The following is an 8,184-nucleotide window of genomic DNA, read 5'->3' on the forward strand; positions in this document are numbered from 1 at the left end:
TTGAAAGACAGCTACCTGATCAATAGGCTGGAAGAGATCCATATCTGTGTCCATTCCAAAGAAAGATAATCACGCAGAATGTGGAAATTATCAGACAATATCACTAATATTGTACGCTAGCAAGATTTTGCTGAAAATAATATAAAAATTACTGCAGCCTTACATAGATAGGAAAATCCCAGAATTTCAAGCCAGATTCAAAAGAGGACATGGAATAAAGGCTATCATTGCTGATGTCAGATCGATCTTGGCAGAGAATACCAGAAAGATGTTTACCTGTGTTTTATCAACTACACAGGGGGCATTCAACTGTGTAGATCAAAAATTATGGATACTATTATGAAGAATTAGGGTTCCAGAACACTTAACTTCACTAACGTGGAATTTGTTCGTGGGTCAAGAGGCAGACATTCGAACAGAACAAGGGGATAGTGTGTGGTTCAGAACTGGAAAAGTGTGCAGCAGGGTTGTATCCTTTCACCTTACTTATTCAGTCTGTATACTGAACAAATAACCCATGAAGCTGGGCTATATGAAAAACACAGGTTCAGGATGTGCAGATGATACAATCTTGCTTGCTGAAAATGAAGATGACTTGAAGCATTTACTGATAAAGGTCAAAGACTACAGCCTTCAGTGTGAATTCCACCTGAATGTGAAGAAAACAAAAATTCTCACAACTGCACCAAAAAACAACATCATAATAAATGAAGAAGAAATTGAGGTTGTCAAGGATTTCATTCTACTTAGATCAACAGTCAACATCCATGGAAGCAGCAGTCAAGTAATCAAATGATGTATTGCATTAGGAAAATCTGCTGCGAAAGGCTTCTTTAAAGTGTTAACAAGCAAAGGTATTACTTTGATGACTAAGGTGTGCCTGACCCAAGTCACGGTCTTTTCAATTACCTCATATGCGTATGAAAGCTGGACAATAAAGAAAGAAGACAGAAGAAGAATTGATGCATTTGAATTGTGGTGTTGCGAAGAATATTGAATATACTGTGGTTTGCCAGAAGAATGAACAAACCAGCCTTAGAAGAAATAAAACCAGAACGCTCTTTAGACGTGAGGATGACAAAACTTGGTCTTGCTTTCTTTGGATACATCATCAGGAAAGTCTGACCACTAGAAAAGAACATCATGTTCAGTAAAATAGAGGGTCAGCAAAAATGAGGGAAATCCTCAATGAGATGAATTGACACAATAGCCACAACAATGGGCTGAAGCATAACAAAGATCATGAAGATGGCACAGGACCAGACAACTTTTCTTTCTGTTATATATAAGGTTGCCATGAGATGGGGATGACTCAATGGCACCTTATTGTTGTGTGCCCTCGAGTTGATTCCTACTCCTATTAACCCTATAGGACAGAGTAGAACTGCCTCATAGAGTTTCCACGGAGCGACTGATGGATTTGCACTGCTGACCTTTTGGTTAGCAGCCTGAGCTCTTAACCACTTCGCCACCAGGGCTCCTATTCAATGGCACCTAGTAGCAACAATTAGTCAAGAAGCTAGACTAGGGTAAACTCAAAGAAAACAGAAGGAGGAAAATAATAAAGACATAAGCAAAAATCATTTAGTATAAAGAGGGTTAATCAACAACGCCAAAGGCTGTTTCTTGGAAAAGACAAATGAAATAGATAGCCCTTTGGCAAGACTAATCAAAGAATAAAGAGGAAAGGCATAAATATATATTAAGAATGAAAAGGGGGCATAGATACATATACAGCAGAGTTTTAAAAGGGAGTTTTCTTAGTTTCCTAGAGCTGCCATAACAAAATACCACAAAGTGAGAGGCTTTAAAGAACAGAAATTTATTTTCTCAAAATTCTAAGTGCTAGAATGTCATGTCAATCAATTCCTTCTGAGAGCTTTGAGAAAGGAACAGTTCCCTGCCTCTCTCCTCGTTTCTGGTGGTTGCCAGCAATCCTTGGCATTCATTTGCTGCTTGTAGATGTATCTTCACAGGGCGCCTTCCTCCTGTGTGTGAGTCTGTTTCTGTGTCAGTCCTTTCTTTTATCAAATGCTACTCAGAGGGGATTACAATTAGGACCCACCCTATTCTGGTATGACTTTATTAACAGATAACATCTGCAAAAAAAAAAAAACAAAGCTATTTCCCCAAAGAAGGAAAGTCACATTCACTGATGCAGGGGTTAGGACTTCCACATATCTTTTTTGGGGACACAATTCACTAACATACACATACGGCAATGACAAAAAAGTGTTTAAAAGCTTTATGCGAGTAAACTTGAAAACCTAGATAAAATGGGTAATTAACTAGAAAAATGTACATTGCCAACACTGACTGAAGTAGAAGTAGGAAATGGGTATAGACAACCAGAAACTCTTTGAAGGAAGGAATGGGGTTTACCTGCCACATGGGGTAGGCAGATTAAGATTTCTGGATAGAGAAATTTGAAATACACTTCATTAGATAGCTCAATGGAGAAGGCTTGTTCCAGAAATTGAAGAGATTTGTCCTGTTTGGAAAAAAAATGAGGTATTTGAAATAATGCCAGAGGATCTATCAAAGTAGACTCATGTGACTCTGTGTTTACTGGCATTTCGTAGGAACCCAGGTGTCATGGATTGAATTATGTCACCCCAAAAATGTGTGTATCAATTTGGCTGGGCCATGATTCCCAGTATTGTGTGGTTGTCCTCCATTTTGTGATTGTAATTTTATGTTACAGAGGATTAGGGTGGGATTGTAACGCGCTTACTAAAGTCACATCCTTGATCCAATGTAAAGGGAGTTTCCCTGGGGTGTGACCTGCACCACCTTTTATCTTGCAAGAGATAAAAGAAAAGGGAAGCAAGCAGAGAGGGGGGACCTCATACCACCAAGAAAGCAGTGCTGGGAGCAGAGTGCATCCTTTGGACCTGAGGTTCCTGTGCTGAGATGCTCCCAGACCAATGGAAGACTGATGCATCACAAGGACCTTCTTCCAGAGCCAACAGAGAGAGAAAGCTTTCCTCTGGAGCTGGACTTGTAAACTACTAGACTGGGAGAGAACAAATTTCTTAGTTAAAAGCCATCCACTTGTGGTATTTCTGTTACAGCAGCACTAGATAACCAAGACACCAGGCATGCCACCAACCCTGCTGTGTGAATTTAAGAGAAAAGTCCATAGAATGGATTGGATCTTGATAATTTCCATTTACCAGATGTCTGGATATACTGTGATTGGAGGGGAGATTTAATTGGGGGTGAGGGAGAAAGAAGGGCAAGGGAATGAGTGTGAAACAGAGACAAGGTGAGTTTCCTTTATTAATTTATTAATTATAAAAGGCAGAGCAGTATGTGTGTGTGTGCGCATGCGTGTGTGTTAGCAGAGAAGTGTGACTTAGTGGCTCTCTCCCACTATACTAAGCTTTGACATCTGATTTCAAGAGTGAAAAGATATTTACGGCTATTGGTGATCATAATCTGCTGTTTGCCAGCTGTTTCTTGCTTTTAGTCACTTAGCATCATGTTGTGAGCATTTACTTACATCATTAAATATTCTTCTAAAGTGCAATTTTCAACGACTATGTATTATTCCATAATGTGGCTGTACCATAATATACTTAAATGACTTTCTGTTATAGGTTTTCAATTGTTTCCAATTTTTCCCTATCTTAAGTAACACAATGAAAGTCTTTGTGTTACTTTTCCTACACTTCTGATGAGATTTCCTAAAATGTCCTAAAAGTGGAATTATCGGTCAAAGAACATGAACATATTTAAGGTGCTTGACACATAAAACGTATCATCTTGCAAAAAGATCATATGACTTTGTACTCCCATTAGCAATGTATGGAAGTTCATGAGTCTTTTTATTCTGCCTCACTCTGAATATTGTTTAAAAATTCTTTGCCAATTTCAAAGGCAAATATGTGATCTCTTGGAAATTTTAATTTGCATTTCTTTGCTGCCTATTGTGGCAGGATTTTCTCACATGTTTATCGATGATTTGGATTTCCTCTTTATGAACGGACTATTCATATCTTGCTAATTTTCTGGGGTGTTTGTATTTTTCTTATCAATTTGTAAGAGCTGCTTCTATGTTAATGATATTAACCATATATCTGTCAAGTATGTTGCAATTATCTGCTCTATTTTGTCATCTGCCTTTTAGTTTTACTTCATTGTTTATGTGGCATTTCTTGGGCAGTGGGGTAGGGTTGCACACATAGGGAACCTATGCACTTTTGGCATAGACATTGGCCTCTCATGGAGGGCACTAGCATCCATATTAAATTTTTCTGGGAATCCCAGCTAATTTTTTGCAAGGGATTCCATAGGCAGTTGTAAAAATGGCATGGCGTCAGACATCCTCATCTAACTTCACAAGGAGGAGGAGAGAGAATCACCATCGGCATCGGCCCAAAGCTGATCCCTGTGAGGTGTATGTCAGACATACCTCCACTCTCCAGCCTTTTAACCAATTATGACACCAGCAATCCCTTCCACAACACTCTCTATTTCTCTGCTGGGCTCAATAATTTGTTGCAATGACCGGACAGAACTCACAGACCATACTCAGAATTATAGAGTTTATTAGGGAAGTAACAGGTTACAATTCAGTATCAAGATTGATTTGGAAGTTACAGGAACAACTCAGGATACAGTTCTTTGATCAGGACAGCTTCTTGGCTGCAGACACTGGGCCCTCACTCTCTGCCTAGGCCTTCGCTCTTGGCCTGGGCCCTCACTCTTGCAAGTGTTACAGATCTTTCTTAAGGTCTGCCAATAAGTGCCCTGAGGCACCCTACTCCACCAGTGAGCCTCCTGCCCAAAGGTACTCAGGTTTCTTGGTACATAGGTTGGTGAGCCTAGCTCTGCCAACAAGTGCCCAGAGATACCCCACTCCTCCAGCAAACCTTCTGCCCAAAGGCACTCAGCTTTCTCACTCTGTGGGCCAGCATGCCCACTGTAGCCACCTCGCTCAATGGGCTGGGAAGCCCACCGCGCTGTCTCATGTCAGTCTCCTGGTTCTGCTGCTGTTGGACTCTGCTGTGCTTGTTGCCACTTCACACTGTCTCAAGCTGTCTTCAGTGTTACAGCTTTCTCTGTCTCCTAGGTCTACAAGGTTCTCAGCCTAAGAACCCTGGGTCCAATGTACATACTCTGCTCCCAGATCTTCTTCTTGATGGTAGTGAGGTTCCCTTTCAACCTCTGGGATTGGTTCCCTTTAAGCCTAGTTAGATGGCAAAACTCACCAATCCCTAAAAGTGTTCCACACACCTTATTTGCATAGTCCCACCTCCACAGGGGTTCCATGCACATTTTTTTGCACTAGCAAAACTGTCCAATCACCTTGGTGGGCCACAAGCACCTTGTTTGCATATTCCCAGCCAATCATTTTATGGGAGTTAAAAGACCATGGCTAGAAGAGCCATATAAAGTAATTCACTGCACCATAGCAGTGGCTATCATCAAGGGCTGAGGAAGAAGAATCTGAGAGGACTACATGTTAGCTTATGGGCCATATTCCATAAGCTGGGTGCTGCAGCTTCTGCAGCAGCAAGTTGAGGCAAAGCCAGCAAATATGGATGATGCCTGGTAATGTGACTGTACAGGTTGGTGAACCCTGGGGTAAAATCTTACATTTGTAAATATTATAGGAGAGATAAACAGAGTTTGGGGAGAAGGTCCCTCTAAGCAAGAAAGAACAGAGCAAAAACAGAACATTGAGTTTTTACCTCTTTCTAGACTCCCTAAATTTTGCATCGGGGGTTAACACTGTCCACTTCCTGCTCCACGTACCCCACCAGTTTTCCTTGTGCTCATGCAGGCAGAGGCCCTTTTCCTTGAGAGGCTCAAGACAGGCTGAAGTATTCCAAAATGGACTTTATTAGAAGCAAGAGGTAAAGGAAAATCAAGAGGTATAAAAATATAAAAGCACAGAGACAAATGGTTACAAAAAATAGTTTTTGGTTTTTTTCCCCCTCCTAAGATAATTTCAATCTATTTCAGATGCTCTAATGTGCACAGTTCATAGGTGGGCAGATACAGTTTCAGCTCCACTTTCTCAAGTCTATTCCTCATCTTAAGGATCACACCCTAAGATTCTCTACTTTTCAGTTTTTGAGATTGTACTTCTTCCACTCTCCCCCTTTTCTCTTTACCCTCTAGGACTCCAGTCACTTCCACAGCCCAGGAGGATCATGGCTGATTACTGATTGATGGTTCATCCCTGAGTAATAAATTTAAAAAGTTAAAACTAACATTTGCTGAAAGCTTACTCTATATTAATCTTAGTACTAAGTATTTTTTGTATATTATCTCATTTAATCATTACAACTTGCCTTTGAGGAAGAAATACATAACTTATAGTAGTTAAATGACTTGTAAAGTTCACATATCTAGTAGTTGGTAGGATCAGGTCTTTGACCCTGGTCTGTCTGGCACTAAAGTCCAGGCTCTTAACCACTGTGCCATACCTTCACAATTATCTCTGTCCCAAACGACATTACCATAGATACTGCTGGTGTCGGATCACCCTATTCCTCTCCCGCTTGGGCAAAGGTGAAGAATTATGGTTTTAAAGTCCAGCTCTTCCAGGTCTCCTGGAAGAGCCCTTGCGGAGTTGGTGATTTTGAGTCCTGCTTTGTTCATCTCCACAGTCTTCTGCTTTAAAGCCTCATTCTGGGGCTGTGTCTCATCCCATCAATTTGAGGAAAGCCTTTTTCACATCTTTGTTCCTCAGACTGTAGATGACAAGGTTAAGGAAGGCTGTGGCAATGTTATAGAATAAAGCCATTTTCTTGCCACTGTTTGACAAAGAACCAGAGCCAGGACCCATGTACATGATGATGCAGGGAATGGCGAACATGGTGACCACAGTGATGTGGGAGGCACAGGTGGAGAAGGCCTTCATTCACCCCTGGGCTGAGTGGATCTTCATGATGGTGGCAAAGATGTTGGCATAGACAATGACAACCAGGGAGAGTGGGACCACAATGACACTGAAGCTTGTGATGAAGTCCACCAAGTCATTGAGGGATGTGTCTGCACAGGCTAGCTTCAGGACAGCAGGGACCTCACAAAAGTAGTGGTCAATTTCATTAGGGCCACAATAGGGCAGACTCATAGCAAGGAAGGTATAGGATAGGCCACCCACCACACCATAGGCTGCACAGACACCCACCATGAGGAGACACATCCAGTGGCTCAAGATGACCTTGTATCTGAGAGGGTGGCAGATGGCTATGTACCTGTCCACAGACATGATGGAGAAAAGCCAGGACTCGGTGACCCCAAGAGGAGGAAGATGTACATCTGGGCCACACACCTAGCAAAAGAGCCCTCCTCTTGCTGAGAATATGCACAAGAATCTGGGGCACAGTAGTAGTGGTGTAGCACATGTGCAGCATGGAGAGGACACCGATGAAAAAGTACATAGGCTTGTGGAGGCACGAGTCCTGGTGGATAAGGGTGATAAGGAGGCTGTTGCTCACGAGGATCAGCAGGTAAAAGACTAAAAAGAAGGTGAAGAGCAGAGGATTGGTCCTGGGGTTGAGGGCGAAGCCCAGCAGAATGAATTCTGTCACCATGGACTTGTTGAGTTCCTGCATTGTGATTTACCTGTTTAAAGAGTTTTTAGCATATGCAATTTATTGCGTGTCTATGCCTAGGCTGTGTAAGGAATTTTCACATTCATTGTTTCATTTATCCTTCCTAACAGTATCACGAAGTTTTGGATTGGCAGATGCAGGCATCAAAAGATACAAATACAGCAACCAAAAATACCCAAATACCTAGGAATAAACCTAATAAGAAACTGAATGGACCTATATGAGAAACCAAAATGAAAACAAAACAAAACAAACAAAATATTCTACAGAACTTTACAAGAAACATAAGGGAAGCTTTGATAAAGTACAGAGCTATACCATGTCCCTGGAAAGAAAGACTAAAAATTGGAAAAAAAAAAAAAAAAAAAGGCATTTATCTCCAAAATTATTTATATATTTAATGCAATCCAATTTAAACCCAATGGGATGTTTTTGTGGGAACTTATTGATATGATTCGAAAGTTCATGAAAGAATAAGTGGGTAAGAATAGCCAAGCAAATACTGAGGAAAAAAAAAGAATTAATTAGGAGTAAAATTATCAGATTTAGCAAATAAAAATAAATCCGAAATTCAAGTTTAACTGGGCATCCTGTATTTTATCTGGCAACT

At 41.0% G+C, this 8,184-nt stretch overlaps 1 pseudogene; it reads right to left on the reverse strand.

Moving 5' to 3' along the window:
• Positions 1-6,658: 6,658 nt before the first annotated feature.
• LOC101345859 (putative olfactory receptor 2B3) lies at positions 6,659-7,574 on the reverse strand (annotated as a pseudogene).
• Between the last annotated feature and the right edge of the window lie 610 nt (positions 7,575-8,184).

This window comes from Trichechus manatus, unplaced genomic scaffold, assembly GCF_000243295.1.
Source record: "Trichechus manatus latirostris isolate Lorelei unplaced genomic scaffold, TriManLat1.0 scaffold00015, whole genome shotgun sequence".
In the NCBI taxonomy this organism is placed as follows: domain Eukaryota; kingdom Metazoa; phylum Chordata; class Mammalia; order Sirenia; family Trichechidae; genus Trichechus; species Trichechus manatus.